Here is a 16,142-nt window from a genome sequence, read left to right as displayed (position 1 = left end):
CTCCACTGTCCAGGCAATTAAAATACGGCAATAATAACCATTCAACCTATCTTTTCATGGCACCCCAAATCAGTTCCCTGAAGCAGCCAGATCTCTCTGCGAAATTGCAAGAATGATCTATTACAGTGGTTCTCAACCTGTGGATCCCCAGATGTTTTGACCTTCAAGCCCCCAAAATCCTAACAGCTGGTAAACTGGCTGGAATTTCTGGGAGTTGTCGGCAAAAACACCTGGAAACCCACAAGTTGAGAACCAACCTTCCCAACCTTCCTAATACCATGGCTCCTTAATACTGTTCCTCATGTTGTGGTGACCTCCAACCATAAAATTATTTTTGTTGCTGCTTCATAACTGTAATTTTTCTACTGTTAAGAATCGTAATGTAAATATCTGATATGCAGGATGCTTTTTCATTCACTGGACTAAATTTGGCATAAATACCCGATATTTATCGGGGGTGGGGGGATTTATTATGCCATTTGGGAGTTATTGTTGTTGGGATTTATATTTACATCAGTGAGCATTCTGAACTCCACCAATGATGGAATTGAACTAAACTTGGCACACAGAACTCCCACGACCAACAGAAAATACTGGAAGGGTTTGGTGGGCATTGACCGTGAGTTTCGGAGTTGTAGTTCACCTACATCTAGAGAGCATTGTGGATTCCAAGCAATGATGGATCTGGACTAAACTTGGCACGAATACTCAATATGAACACTGGTGGAGTTTGGAGAAAATAGACCTTGACATTTTGGAGTTGTCGTTGCTGGGATTTGTAGTTCACCTACAATCAAAGAGCCCCTTGAACCCCACCAACTATAGAATTGGGCCCAACTTCCCACACAGAAACCCCATGACTAGTAGAAAATATTGGAGAGATTTGGGTTCCTAAGAACATTAGAAATATGTGTTTTCTGATGTTTTTTTGGCATCCCTTCTCACGACCCCTCCAGGGGTCCCGACCCCCAGGTTCAGAAACGCTGTATTAGATGGAAAGTCTCATAGAACTACCGTATATACTCGAAGATAAGCCGAGTTTTTCAGCCCTTTTTATGAGCTGAAAAAGCTTCCCCCGGCTTATAATCGGGTCAAGGTCAAGGCTGGCAACAGAGCCTGCACTGTTGCTTGCAATATGTGATCTATTTCTCTCTTCTCCTCCCTTATCAGTGTGTTTTGCAAAACCTACCTCGCTCTTAATCAAGGGAATGTTTTGAAAAGAGAAAGATGCCCTTGCAAGTCAGGAAGAAGAAAAATATATATTCATTAATCTTATGAAAGCATTTTCCCCTGAAATATTTGTTAACCCTTTGCAAGCTTTTGCAATCTCTATGCACCTTTATATTTGTATCTATCTATATACATTAATTTTATATATGAATTTTCCCCTCATATGTTTTCAGGTCTTTGCAAATCCTTTATACATATAGATCCATGTACCTATGTATCTGTAGCCATAAATATACATTATTTTATATATGAATTTACCCTCATATGTTTGCAAGTCTCTGCAAATATCTATATAAAGAGAGATGTCTGGATAGATATGAATATATTCTTACCTACCTATACATAGGGCTTGCAAATATTACAGGGGTGAAATGAACACACAAATATATATAGACATGTCTATATATATATATGGCTTGCAAATATTGTAGGGGAAATGCATACACACACAGAGAGAGGGGGGATTTGCAAACGTTTTAGGGGGAAATGCATATGTGAAATTAGTATCTATAATTATAGATATATATCTAGCTCTCCATTGTTTATATAAGCATTGAATGTTTGCCTGTTACTATGTTGGAAGCCAGCCTGAGTCCCCATGGGGAGATAGGGTGGGATCCAAATGAAGTTTTTATTATTATTATTATTATTATTATTATTATTATTATTATTATTATTATTAGGTTATTGTTACTTTATTGTTTTGTTGCCCCTACTTTTCCACTTATAGAGCTAGTTTATTGTTTTTCTTTGAAATACGGTAAATATTCAAAAACATTTAACCTACTGATGCCTCGATTAATGAAATTTTTTGGTATCTATTTTTATTTTGAAATTTACCTGTAGCTGCTGCATTTCCCACCCTTGGCTTATACTCAAGTCTATAAGTTATCCCAGTTTTTTTGTAGTAAAATTGGGCGCCTTGGCTTATATTCGGGTCGGCTTATACTCGAGTATATGCGGTATATAGTTATCAAGCTGGAAGGTCCATTTCATCCAACCTTCCTTTGCCAGTGCTGGAATCCACAGACAAAGAATCCCAGAGAAATGGCCACTAACTCATTTTTACAAACTTCCAAATAATTAGATTCCACCATCTTCGTTTCTGTTATCAAACAGCTCTTACTATCAAGATGTTTTCCCTACGATTTCCTAATATTATGATCATAAGCAGTAGGGACACAGATTGGATCTCTTCCCAACCCCAGAAACACGAGAAGTGTACAGACAGGAACATGAGACTTGTGTTCATTCCCCTTTCATTGATGTATCCCTGATTCTTGAACATGAGTGAAGATTTTTACCCAAGTCATTTTCATTTTACTTGTCTGAGTTGCACTTAGGAAGGCTCAATCCATTTCTTGCCCCCTTGAACTGGGAGAGATTTGCTAGGACAGAATTAATTTCCTTCGCACACAAACTGTGTGCACATGGAAGAAAACAGGATTGATCTCAATTAGATAGAAATGGAAAGGCATCACATTGGCTCTTCAAAGGCTTACAATCAGTTTGTTAGGATGAGTGCAATTATTCGTTGTCCACCTCTTGAAATGATTCCAATCGTTAATTTATCCCTAGAACTGGTATGACCAAAGAGGCAGACAAGTTTGAGATTATCTTCTCATGAAAGCCTAAATTACTCTTGACATGAAGAGGAAAAAATCAATCTTACTGTATGAGTGGTTGACATGGGAACAAAATGTATATTTCTTTCTATTCAGCTTTAATATTCTCCTCAAGGTGCTCTTATTGATCCAGAACCTGTCTGAAACTGTCAATCATATTAGGATACTGGGTTGCCTTGATGGACGAAAGTATATCTAGATTATGCACAGTTATTGTTGTCTGCAATGAAATAAGCACAAGACTGCTTACCAACTGTCAAAAAGCCATATAAGTCTGAATCTGGCTCATTTGCCATCTAATATTATTCACTGAATATATATCTGAACTGTAGCCCTGTGCACTCTTATCTGGGAATATTTGTGTTCAGTGGGGCTTACTTCTGTGTAGACATGCTAAAAAGTGCACTTTTCAGAGAAGTAACCATGTTAGTGGAGCCCCCAGTGGCGCAGCAGATTAAACCACTGAGATGCTGAACTTGCTGACCAAAAGGTTGGCGGTTCAAATCTGGGGAGCGGGGTGAGCTCTCGCTGTTAGCCCCAACTTCTGCCAACCTAGCAGTTCAAAAACATGCAAATATGAGTAGATCAATAGGTACCACTCCGGGGGAAGGTAACAGTGCTCCATGCAGTCATGCCGGCCACATGACCTTGGAAGTGTCTACGGACAATGCTGGCTCTTCAGCTTAGAAATGGAGATGAGCATCAACTCCTAGAGTTAGACATGACTAGACTTAACGCCAGGGGAAATCCTTTACTTTTACCTAACCATGTTAGCCTGGATCTGCACCACCAAATAATGCAGTTTGAACTGCATTATATGTGTCTACAATGACCATAGAATGTAATTCAAACTGCAAATATTTGGCTGTGCAGATCCAGCCTGGATCTTCTGCAGTACAAAGAGGAAGAAAGCAGGGAGAGAGAAGTAAAGAAAGATGGCAAGGTAAAGGTAAAGTTTTCCCCTGACGTTAAGTCCAGTCATGTCTGACTCTGGGGGTTCGTGCTCATCTCTCTTTCTAAGTCGAAGAGCCGGCGTTGTCCATAGACACCTCCAAGGTCATGTGGCCGGCATGACTGCATGGAGCGCTGTTACCTTCCCGCTGGAGCGGTACCTATTGATCTACTCACATTGGCATGTTTTCGAACTGCTAGGTTGGCAGGGGCTGGAGCTAACAGCGGGCGCTCAAGCCGCTCCCGGGATTTAAACCTGGGACCTTTCGATATGCAAATTCAGCAGCTCAGCGCTTTAACGCACTTCGCCACTGGGGCTCCTTTAAAATGAATTGGTTTTTATTTTCGCATGAGCTTTCATAGATATATACCCATTTTGTTGGATGCGATACTGGGTGATATAAAGGCACTGTTTGTGTATCCGTTCATTGATTCTTGCCTTTGTTCACCTCGGATACATATTAGAAATTCTGGTTTGCTACACATTTCTTTTGGACCTGAAGTGAACGCAGACTAGCCTCAGCCCTTTCCAAAAACAGAAAGTCTGAAAAGAGAAAATCAATACTATTTGATTTTGAGAAATGAATGAGTGCTTAGTAGAGGTGGGTGGGAGCTGTTGCTCAAAGAGGGAAGGAGAATCAAAAGTAGAAGTGCAGGCATATGGACTGGAATTGTTTATGAGTAATACTCATTGACTTTCACTATCATTATTTTCAACGAATGTGGTGTGTGACTGTTGTGGATAACAAGGACCATGGATAAAAGGATCCATGCCCATTGAGCGCAAAACAAGCTGAATGGACAAAGTCAGAGAAACACCAGGTTGAAGACAGGCCACAGAGTTCTATTCAATCTGGCCAAAAGGGATACAAGTACAAGTGAATGCTTCAAAGTGCACAAGCATAAAACAAACAGAGAAAGCAAGAAATCTTATACAGTTTGACAGCTATTCAAAACTCCCGTACTTTTCCCTGATTGGCTGAGAGTAGGGGGCTGGTCTGGATCTGTTCTCTGATTGGCTGAGAGCTCTGCTAATGTTGGCAGCTCCAGATGGGGATTCCCTTTCACGGGAGAAAAGACAGCCAGGGATTCACCAGCCAGTGAGCCAATCAGCTGGTGGAAAATCTCCTTGAGAGGAAATACCACTTGTAAAGACAGTGTTAAAGAAATGATAATGAGCTCTTGATTAGCTTAACTGTCCAGTTCCATATTAACAAAGGCACAAGGCTCTTGAGACAAAAGGTGATGATCTCGGCCATCAAGGGTTGGGCTGCCAATAAAGAGGTTTAACAAATGTACATACTCTTAGCCTCTGTTTCTGCGATCAGCAAACTCTCTATCTCAAGTGACTAGACAAATATTTTCTGGCTTATCTGGGCTAGTATGGGTTTATCTCTGCATACATAAACAACGGGTTGTGGTGATTTCCTGTCTGGGAAACAGCCAGAGGGATTTGCCCAACCTTCCTGTTTCAGGAAATACCTCAGTGGGGTTACATAAGGATTAGTGTCTCTGGGCTACATTTTGCTACATTTTATAAGGAAGCTTATACATATTATATAAAAGAAATAGATACAGTACGCAGAAAGATACGAATTATAGAGAAAGTCAGGGAAAATTGATAGTTTTTTAAAGGGTTAGAACAATAGTTTTTGGTGGTGGGGCATGAAGCTGCTGCTGGTCCATTCCTGATCTCTCCTGCTGTGGATCAGTAAAAGTTCAAAAAAGTATTTAAAATAATAATAATAATAATAATAATAATTATTATTATTATTATTATTATTATCAGGACCTCAAGATTGAACTTCAAAGACTCTGGCAGAAACCAGTGCAGGTGGTCCCGGTGGTGATCGGCACACTGGGTGCCGTGCCAAAAGATCTCAGCCAGCATTTGGAAACAATAGACATTGACAAAATTACGATCTGCCAGCTGCAAAAGGCCACCCTGCTGGGATCTGTGCGCATCATCCGAAAATACATCACACAGTCCTAGACTCTTGGGAAGTGTTCGACTTGTGATTTTGTGATATGAAATCCAACATATCTATCTTGTTTGCTGTGTCATAATAAAATAATAATAATAATAATAATAATAATAATAATAATAATAATATAACCTTCGGTAAACTATAAATCTTTGGGGGGGTCATCGTGGTTTAACAACATTACTACAAGGGTTGAATGAAAAGTAATGCCTCCACCTTCATAACTCCTCAGCAGGTGGCAGTACTGGTATGCGGCAGGTACTGGCTTGTTCAGTAGACTCTCCTCTACAGTTTCATTTGGCAGGAAGCCTTAGCATTGAACGGTTGTGTTGTTAAAGTACGAAGTATGGAACCCTGCGCAGACGGTCGGTCAGTGCAACTTAAGCAACGTGCAGTCATTGAATTCTTGACAGCAGAAGGTGTCATCCCAAAGGTGATTCATCAGAGAATGGAAGCTGTTTATGGTGATTGTGTTGATGTGAGTGCTATGTGTCGTTGGGCAAATAAGTTTGAAGATATTGAGGTGGGAACATCTGACTTGCGTGACAAAGAGTTGGACGTCCTGTGACAGCAACCACAGAGTTTCACAAGCAAAAGGTTCACAGATTGATTCAGGATGATCATCATATCACTCAGCATTTCACAAGAACGTTTGGGTTACATTATAGCTTTGCTTGGCTATCGGAAGATCTGTGTACAATGGGTACCCAGGATGCTGACACCAGAAATGAAAGTGCACAGACTTGAAATTTGTCAGGAACTCCTCTTACGTTACATGAATGAAGGTGACGCCTTTCTCCTTTGGGGTGACACCTTCTGCTGTCAAGAATTCAACGACTACACATTGCTTATGTCACATTGACCAACCATCTGTGCAGGGTTCCATACTTGGCACTTTAACAACACAACCATTCAATGCTAAGGCTTCTCGCCAAATGGAACTGTAGAGGAGAGTCTACTGAACAAGCCAGTATCTGCCGCATACCAGTACTACCATCTGTTGAGGAGTTACGAAGGTGGAGGCATTACTTTTCATTCAACCCTCGTATATTGCTATGAGATTATTATGGCAAATTAAGTTTTTACTGAAAGTGTTTCTGATAGAGGTCATTGTGAATAGCATTTGTATCAAGTATTTTATTTTATTGTTAATGGGAGAAATGAACATTGTTTTCAGCAGTCCTATTCACAAACCTAACTACAATGTGATAGTTTTGCAGCACTTGGAAGGGCTTAATTTAAAAGTGTTCATTTCTTTCCTGCTGCTGGATTTATGCATAAACTACATCGGCTGCAGTTAAAACCTCAGATTATGATGCTTGTTAGAGAAAACAGTTGAAACAATCTACTTACCTTCGGCCACCCAGTGAGTTTGGTACTAAACTTAACTTGAAGCAGAGATTTCATTTACCACATTACAGCAGCTTCATATCTGGCACACAGCTATGATCTAATAAGGAATATTTGTCAATGTTAGGGAACGACACTTTCCAGTATTAAAAAAACCAAAACAAAATGTAGTATTTTTTTAAAAAAAATTAATGGAATATGTTATATATTTGAGGCCGATCTTGAGAATGTTATTGTTTTAAAAACAGAATGCCTGGCCTTATTCTAACATGTACTTTACTTGGATGTATTTTCTACAGTAGAAAAATGAAATATGTAGTCATCCTTATGGGTTGCTGGTTTGAATCCAACCTGGGGAAAGCTCGGATGAGCTCCCTCTATCAGCTCCAGCTCCATGAGAGAAGGACATGAGAGAAGCCTCTCACAAGAATGGTAAAAACATAGGGCATCCTCTAGGCAACGTCCTTGCAGACGGCCAATTATCTCACACCATTAGTGATTTGCAGTTTCTTAAGTCACTCCTGACATGAAAAAAAACTTTCAAAGAAAACACAAGCCTCAACAGTTCTAACTCCTATCACTGCCTCTGAACTCTAACAGACTTATATACTCAAACTGACTCATGGCTCAGCACTGACTTCTAACAGGCACATGGCTCAAGTGACTTCTCTAACTGACTCAAGGCTCAAGTGACTTCTCTAACTGACTCAAGGCTCAAGTGACTTCTCTAACTGACTCAAGGCTCAAGTGACTTCTCTAACGGACTCAAGGCTCAACTGACTTCTCTGACTGACTCAAGGCTCAACTGACTTCTCTAACTGACTCAAGGCTCAACTGACTTCTCTGTCATCCTTTTAAAACTAAATATTTAAACCATCACTGAGTCAGTCATATGACCTGCAGCCCCTCCTACTGCTTTAAGTATATAGAGATGAGGTAATAGCAAGCTAAATAGACATATACTTCATGATACAAAACGACATACTAATAAAACAAACAAACATCAACTAGAGGAGGCTTGAGAAGGTTGCTTCCTCCAACAATTCCAACTAAAACCAAACATGGAAAAATTAGCAAATGTTTCCTGTGTGTGCATGTGAGAGCACGTATGTCTATGGCTGGAGCTACACTGCCATATAATTCAGATTATCAAAGCAGATAATCCACATTATCTTCTTTGAACAGGATTGTATGTGTCTACACTGCCATATAATCCAATTCAAAGGAGATAACCTGGATTTTATATGGCAGTATAGATCAGGCTTGTGTTAGTGTTACCAGATGATGTTATTATACAATATAAAGAATGAGCATGATGTTGTGATTTGAATGTTGGATTATGACCCTGGAGACCAGAGTTCAAGGTTACAGCAAGGTTGTTGTAAGTCAGAAATGACTTTGAGGTACACAACAACAACAACAACAAAACACAAAAAGGTAGCAAGCAATTCAGCTAGAGCCAAATGGACATGTCAGTTTATATTTTAATTATTCAGCTGTTGGTCCCCCAAAATGTACACTGCAAGAAACAGGGGAGTCTCCACTGCCATTTGCATAGCTTGGGAGCAACTTGCAACCATCACAAATTACTACACAAACTGTTTATCTTCCTGCAAGGCTCCCGAAATAAACACTATCAATGGGTTAGAGGGGATCCTATGCCCTCTAGTGGCTAAATGCAAGCCTGGAAAAACCAACTTCTGTTGCATAAAAAATGAATATTTTAAACCTCAGCATCAAGTACAGTATCACAGAGCCAAAATGTGGACTATTCTGTATTGTTTTCACTGCATAACATGATTTTTCATAAGGACAGGCTATAAATCTGTAGTCAGGTCCTTTGATCCATAGTTAACAGTTTCCAGACCTTTTTTTTCGTGTCAGGAGCGACTTGAGAAACTGCAAGTCGCTTCTGGAGTGAGAGAATTGGCCATCTGCAAGGACATTGCCCAGGGGACGCCCGGATGTTTTTACCATCCTTGTGGGAGGCTGCTCTCATGTCCCCGCATGGAGCTGGAGCTGATAAAGGGAGCTCATCCTCACTCTCCCCGGGTTGGATTTGAACCTGGCAGCCTTCAGGTCAGCAACCCAACTTTCAAGTCACAAGGCTTTAACCCACTATGCCACTGAGGGCTCCTAGTTTCCAGACTGACTGGATAAACTTGCATATGTTGTGGAATTATGGGCTAATTTATCATTTCTGGCTGTAAATCGGATTTCAGATATACATCCCACAAAAGCAGCAGCCCCCCTAATGATCACCTTAACATTTGAAAATGTTAATGGCAGTCTGAAATGATGTCCCTTGCAACCACTGAAGTCAGAGTCTACACTGCCATAGAAAATCCAGATTATCTGCTTTGAACTGAATTATATGACAGTGTAGACTCAAATAATCCAGTTCAAACAAAATAATCTGGATTATCTACTTTGATAATCTTCATTATATGGCAGTGTAGATAAATCCCATTAAAGAAAAGTTTGGAAAATTTATTTTTGTGTGTGTGGTTTTTTTTGTCTACCGAGTCCAGAATTTCCTGTTAGATCTACACTAAATGGTAACCGTGTAGTCTTACTGAGTTATGCAGATCCATCACTCTAAGGCTCTTCCTACACTGATTATTACATTATCTGCTTTGACCTGGTATATATAATTCTACACTGCCATATAATCCAGTTCAAAGCAGATAATCTGGATTTTCTATGACAGTGTAGCAGCGGCCTCAATTACAAGACCATTATTGTGAAACATAATTCCAGCCAATGATTTGCCCAATCCTTCCTTCTATTTCCAACTTACAAGGATAATTGCTTATGCCGAGAAAAACACACCCAAAGAGACAATATTTGGGAACCCCAAATATCACAAAGGAACAAACATCTTATAAGTGGCCATTGAATGTTGAATGATGATTGTGATATAGGGTGTGAGTGAGTGAAATTGAAGACAGCTTGGCTTGCTTATTGGATTAGTAAATATATATAGATATAGAGATAGAGATAGAGATACAGTAGAGTCTCACTTATCCAATGTTCTGGATTATCCAACGCATTTTTGTAGTCAATGTTTTCAATACATCGTGATATTTTGGTGCTAAATTCGTAAATACAGTAATTACTACATAGCATTACTGGGTATTGAACTACTTTTTCTGTCAAATTGGTTGTTAAACATGATGTTATGGTGCTTAATTTGTAAAATCATAACCTAATTTGGTGTGTAATAGGCTTTTCCTTAATCCCTCCTTATTATCCAACATATTCGCTTATCCAACGTTCTGCCAGCCCGTTTATGTTGGTTAAGTGACTGTATATAGATATATAAAGATTCAATTGTAGATATGTTGTGTTGAATAGTAAGAAGTGGGACACAATCACAGAAGGTAAAGGTAAAGGTTTCTCCTTAACATTAAGTCTAGTCGTGTCCGACTCTGGGAATTGCTGCTCATCTCCATTTCTTTTTTTCCCTTTTTAATAATAATGTTTATTAAGTGCATTTGGCAAACTTTTGATAGATATACACTCATCTCAATTTCTAAGCCGAAAAGCCAGCATAGTCCGTAGACATCTCCAAGGTCATGACTGCCTTTACCGTCCCGCTGGAGCGGTACCTATTGATCTACTCACATTTACATGTTTTTGAACTGCAAGGTTGGCAGAAGCTGGGGCTAACAACAGGAACTCACCATGTCCCACAGATTTGAACCACCAATCTTCCAGTCAGCAAGTTCTGCAGCTTAGCGGTTTAACTCACTACTCCATCAAGGCCCTCAATCACAGAAATCAAGTAGCAATTTTGAAAGATTTCCATAGCTTCTTGTGGGCAAATTTGCTGAAGGTGAAGCTTCCCCCAGTCCTTTCATACACATACACACAGAGAATATTTTAACTGCCATTGTATTTATATTTTTGTTTTCTTAAAAATTAAAAAGAAAAAAAATATTTAGACAAGTACAGGGAAGGGGGAACAGCTTCAAGCAGGTGTTATTTACCATTAGTTTCAGTAGGCATACTTTTCCTTGAAATAGTAATGAAGAATATAATTCATTTTCTCCCCCCTCAGGGTTGAAAAGATCTAATGCTGCATTGACCAAATATGATTCATTCGTAAGCTGCTCCTGGATCTAGCTGCAAACAAATGTGGAGTTTTAATAAACAACTCTTGATGGGGCACCCTACTGAATTTTGATGATTATGATTATTAAATGTAGCAATATATATGCTTCAGTTATTGTTATCTATTATAATGCAAACACTGCATTGAAAAAAAATCTGGTGAAAACTTTCACTGAATTTTAACAGGCTGTTAATTAGTTCATTAAAAAGAAGCTTTGTCAGAGACGCCTGCAGATTCATTAGATCCCTGCTGTACTAAAAAAACATCCATATCATTTCTTTTCTGGCTGAATATTAGAAAACAGTAAAGAGAGTTCACGTTTGAAATATCAAACAACAGCATCACAAAGACCAATGTAAGAATGAGAAAAAACACCTTTTTGGACCCAAGAGTCAAAGTTGCTTTTAAAAGAGGCTTGTGATGTACAGTTCCATCCAGCCTTTTGCCTCTGGCAAATATATTTTTCAGGTTTTACATATTGTTTCAATAATCAACAAAACGTGTTGGATCAGAGGCAAAAGTGAGTATTTGAGAGAGAGAGAGAGAGAGATGTGTAGATGAAAAGTAAAGCCTCTTTCAAACAACTCGGGGCCCTTCCAGACAGCCTCTTCATCCCTCCAGAGGAACAGTGGACATGATCTTCACTGCATGACAGCTCCAAGAAAAATGCAGGGAACAAAACCAACCTCTGTACATGGCATTCATTGACCTTGCAAAGGCATTCGACACAGTGAATCGCAGCGCTCTCTGGACCATCCTCCAAAAAATCGGGTGCCCTGACAAATTTGTGAACATCCTGCGGCTCCTCCATGATGACAACAGTCTTGGACAGCAATGGCTCCCAAAGTGACCCATTTAAGGTAGAATCAGGTGTCAAACAGGGATGTGTTATTGCCCCAACCTTATTTTCCATCTTCATTGCTATGATACTTCACCTTGTTGATGGGAAGCTTCCCACCGGAGTGGAAATCATCTATCGGACAGATGGCAAGCTATTTAACCTCAGCAGATTGAAAGCCAAAACCAAGGTCACCACAACATCCATTATAGAACTCCAATAGGCTGATGACAACGTAGTCTGTGCGAACTCAGAAGAAGACCTACAAGCCACTCTAAACACCTTCGCAGAAGCATACGAGAAGCTCGGCCTCTCATTGAACATTGAGAAAACCAAAGTATTCTTCCAACAGGCACCAGCTAATCCCTCTGCAATGCCAGGAATACAGCTTAATGGTGTCACATTAGAAAATGTTGACCATTTCTGCTACCTTGGCAGCCACCTCTCCACAAAAGTCAACATCGACACTGAAATACAGCACCGCCTGAGCTTTGCGAGTGCAGCATTTTTCATATGAAGCAGAGAGTTTTGAGGATCGGGACATCCGTAGAGATACCAAGGTGCTTGTTTATAAAGCCACTAGCTGTTCCCGGCCACACGTTGCTGTGGCGTTGTCTGGTGGTGTTGGTGAGAAATTGTTGAGGTAGTGGTGGTATTGAATGTCTGTTGTATGGTTGTCTTTATGTTTAGTATGCACACTGAAGTGGATTATATGGCAGTGTGGAGTCAATATAATCCAGTTCAAAGCAGATAATATAAGATTCTAAATAGGTTATATAGCTGTGTGGAAGGGCCTTGAGTCTACACTGCCATATAATCCAGTTAAAATCTGATAATCTGTGGAAGATGCCTAAATGAGGCCTAACTGTGCCTGTCCCCTGGGCTGAGTAGGTTGCTAGGAGACCAAGTGGGTGGAGCTTAGCCTTCAAACTGGCAGCAATTGGATAAAAACTATTATTCCTCTCCCTGTAATTAGGACTTTATTTTTCTTTTCCTTTTTGTTGTATCAACCTAGAGCCGTGAATGATGGGTTGTGTTGTCAAATTTTGAGGTTGGGGGGCCTGTAGTTTTGTTGTTTTGTCCGCTGCCCTGATGCCATCACTCTTTTATATATATAGATTGTCCTCCCAACCCTGCTCTACACCTGCAAGATGTGGATGGTCTACAGACATCACACTCAACTCCTGGAGCGTTTCTATCAGCGTTGCCTCAGAAAAATCCTGCAAATCTCTTGGGAAGACAGGCGGACAAATGTCAGCGTGCTGGAAGAAGCAAAGACCACCAGCATTGAAGTGATGCTCCTATGCCATCAACTCCGCTGGACTGACCATGTTGTCCGAATGCCCGATCACCATCTCCCAAAGCAGTTACTCTACTCTGAACTCAAGAATGGGAAACGTAATGTTGGTGGGCAGGAAAAGAGATTTAAAAATGGGCTCAAAGCCGACCTTAAAAAATGTGGCATGGACACTGACAATTGAGAAGCCCTGGCCCTTGAGCGCTCTAATTGGAGGTCAGCTGCAACCAGCAGTGCTTGAAGATGCAAGAAGGGAGGGCTTAAGGGAGAAACGTGCCAAGAGGAAGGCCCGTCAAGCCAACCCCGACCGAGACCGCCTTCCACCTGGAAACCGAAGTCCTCACTGCGGGAAAACATGCAGATCAAGAATAGGTCTCTTCAGCCACCAAAGAACCCACCCCCAAGACACCAGAGATGGAAGACAATCCTCCTCGAACTACGAGGGATCGCCTAAGTAAGTAAGTACCCTGTAACTGACCAGGACTGAATTAAATACTTGACCCCTCTTACACTTTAGCCACCTGGCTCCTGGGCCATTTGCTGACTGAAGCACAGGAGAGATGTGTCCCAGTGAATTCAATTGGTATTTGACTTCTCCTCAAGTATGTGTTCAAGTATGGGTTGCCACCTAAATTTAAAACTTTCATAACACCATTTTAGATTATAATTGCCTGTTGTTTCTGTGTTATCATTAAGTTTTGGCTAATTTCATATGCCATTTCATATCTCCTTAGAGAGAAAATCAGAGTAAAAATAATGAATCGACTACGTATACAGTACAGGTTCCACTGAAGTCAACCACAAAATTCTGTTTATTTTAATGAACCTGCATTTCCTTTTTAGTTTGTTAATAATTAGATGATGATGATGAAGAAAACGAAGTACGTTCTTCTGTTAATCCGTCTGTATTGTAAACTTTTATTAAGCTGTTATTGAATTAAATTCATTATGGTATCTGCCTTTCTTATAAGCTCTGCTGTACTGTTAAAATGTAAGATAAGTGCTTGGCTGGAAGCTTAATAGAGCTAAAGGAAATAGTCGATAATAAGCATGAAGTGTGAAATTATTAGATAGGCTGTCACTGGCGTAAGTCTTCCTTCCAAATGTATTTGGCGTCTCAAAGTACTGTGTAGTTTAAGATTAAGAATCCCATTTACTTCCATCAAGCCATGTACAATTAAAACATAATTGGGCCAGGTGTGGCGGACGCTTCACTTTCTATCTGTCTAAATACTAATGAAATCTCAGGGGTGGGGTGTGGATGTGGAGCGTTAGCCTGTCACAACAGGCACCGACCACACTGCATTCCATGAAGGGACTATGGATTAAAAAAATGTGTTGTCGAAGGCTTTCATGGCTGGAATCACAGAGTTGTTGTGTGTTTTCCGGGCTGTACGGCCATGTTCCAGAAGCATTCCCTCCTGACGTTTCGCCCACATCTATGGCAGGCATCCTCAGAGGTTATGAGGTTGGAAAAAAACTAAGCAAGGAAGGCTTATATATCTCAGGTATATTTATCTCCCATTCCACTGGTTTATATAAACTTTCCTTGCTTAGTTTTTCCCAATATACCTCACAACCTCTGAGGATGCCTGCCACAGATGTGGGCGAAACGTCAGGAGAGAATGCTTCTGGAACATGGCCGTACAACCCGGAAAACAGACAACAACATCAGCTTCACAAACAGACAGTTTATGCATATGATTTAATGTGCATACGGTTTAATCAGACCTATTCCTGGAACTAGTTATCATGCTATATCTTGCTGACACTGTTGTATCTGAACCTGTGGCATCAAAAAAACTCCAGTTCTTCAATTTTATCTTACTGTTAAGATAACTTAAACCATTTTCAAGCCCTTTCACTTTTTCACTGTCTCACCTTTGCCAACCATGACATTTTTTGAAGAATGAGCAGAAGTAGGACTGTCACATCAAAGTGATGTGTGCTGATACTTCCAAAAGGCCCCTGTGAGCCCTCTTCCGAGAGTGACTGAAGGATCTGAAGTGTGGATTATGAAATCCAATTCAATAAAAGACCTTTTACTTTTTACTGCATTTGGAAGGATTTGTACATTTGTCTTGGAAAATTATATGTATATAAACCATAACGGTCTCTCTCCCCCCACTCTGCCTTTATCTCTTTCATATGCATAAGCCCCCAGTGGCGCAATGGGTTAAACCCTTGTGTCGGCAGGACTGCTGACTTGAAGGTTGGGTTGTTGTTTTTTTCGTGTCAGGAGCAACTGGAGTTGCTTCTGGAGTGAGAGAATTAGCTGTCTGCAAGGACATTGCCCAGGGGATGCCCGGATCTTTTGATGTTTTTACCATCCTTGTGGGAGGCTTCTCTCAGGTCCCCGCATGGAGCTGGAGCTAATAGAAGGAGCTCATCCACGCTCTCCCCGGGTGGGATTCGAACCTGGCAGCCTTCAGGTCAGCAACCCAACCTTCAAGTCACAAGGCTTTTATCCCCTAGGCCACCAGAGGCTCCGATGGGTTAGGTTGCTGACCTGAAGGTTGACGGTTTGAATCCAGGGAGAGTGCAGATGAGCTCCCTCTGTCAGCTCTAGCTCCCCATGCGGGGACATGAGAGAAGCCTCCCACAAGGATGGTAAAACATTAAACATCCAGGCTTCGCCTGGGCAATGTCCCTGCACATGGTGGCCAATTCTCTCCCACCAGAAGCAACGTGCAGTTTCTCAAATCACTCCTGAGTTTTCTCTAATAAAAGTTTCCAACCACTCTGTGCG

At 40.7% G+C, this 16,142-nt stretch overlaps 1 long non-coding RNA gene across 1 annotated transcript in view; it reads left to right on the top strand.

Annotated features, from left to right (window-relative positions):
• Positions 1–15,876, top strand: part of LOC134294411 (uncharacterized) — a 31,870-nt gene extending 15,994 nt beyond the window's left edge. The window contains exon 3 of the long non-coding RNA XR_010001323.1: positions 13,215–15,876. This is a non-coding gene — a long non-coding RNA (uncharacterized LOC134294411). The remainder of the gene's footprint in view (positions 1–13,214) is intronic.
• The last annotated feature ends 266 nt before the right edge of the window (positions 15,877–16,142 follow it).

This window comes from Anolis carolinensis, chromosome 1, assembly GCF_035594765.1.
Source record: "Anolis carolinensis isolate JA03-04 chromosome 1, rAnoCar3.1.pri, whole genome shotgun sequence".
In the NCBI taxonomy this organism is placed as follows: domain Eukaryota; kingdom Metazoa; phylum Chordata; class Lepidosauria; order Squamata; family Dactyloidae; genus Anolis; species Anolis carolinensis.
This window is presented reverse-complemented; position numbering and strand designations above follow the sequence as displayed.